This window comes from Myotis davidii, unplaced genomic scaffold (assembly GCF_000327345.1).
Source record: "Myotis davidii unplaced genomic scaffold, ASM32734v1 scaffold656, whole genome shotgun sequence".
NCBI lineage: Eukaryota > Metazoa > Chordata > Mammalia > Chiroptera > Vespertilionidae > Myotis > Myotis davidii.
This window is the reverse complement of record NW_006287544.1, coordinates 28,671-29,106: the sequence shown is the minus strand read 5'-3', so window position 1 is coordinate 29,106 and position 436 is coordinate 28,671. Positions and strand designations below refer to the sequence as shown.

At 56.2% G+C, this 436-nt stretch overlaps 1 protein-coding gene across 1 annotated transcript in view; it reads right to left on the bottom strand.

The window, feature by feature from the left end:
- The window catches only part of EEA1 (early endosome antigen 1), a 112,848-nt gene that overhangs the window by 87,560 nt on the left and 24,852 nt on the right, over positions 1-436 (bottom strand). The gene's annotated exons all lie outside the window — the stretch shown is intronic.

Genomic DNA, 436 nt, shown 5'->3' with positions numbered 1-436 from the left:
CCTTTCCTAACTTCAGGGAAAAATCCCTACCTGGGGAAACAACCTTTCTCGGAGAGGTGACCTTGGTTAAAACACATAGCGCTAAGGGGAGCAAACATATTAAGAACAGTATGCTATATACGCCAGGTCCCTTGAAACATATGCTGTGCAGATGTTTCTTTCCTGCAGCGACTGTGTCAAGCAGCAAGGATGGACCGGCTTCCAGCAGGGGCCCCGCCCCATCATGCAAAGAGCAGGGCAGATTGGAAGATTGCAATGCCACCCTCAGTCACGGTCAGGGTAGGGCCGATTGGGGGGTTGGGGCACCACGCCCTGTCACACAAGAGCCGCAGGGAGATCAGGGGGTTGGGGCTCTGCCCCGTGTCACACTGATCCCGGTGCCGGGAGGCCTCTCGGCTCCGCTGATCCCGGTGCTGGGAGGCATATTACCCTTTTA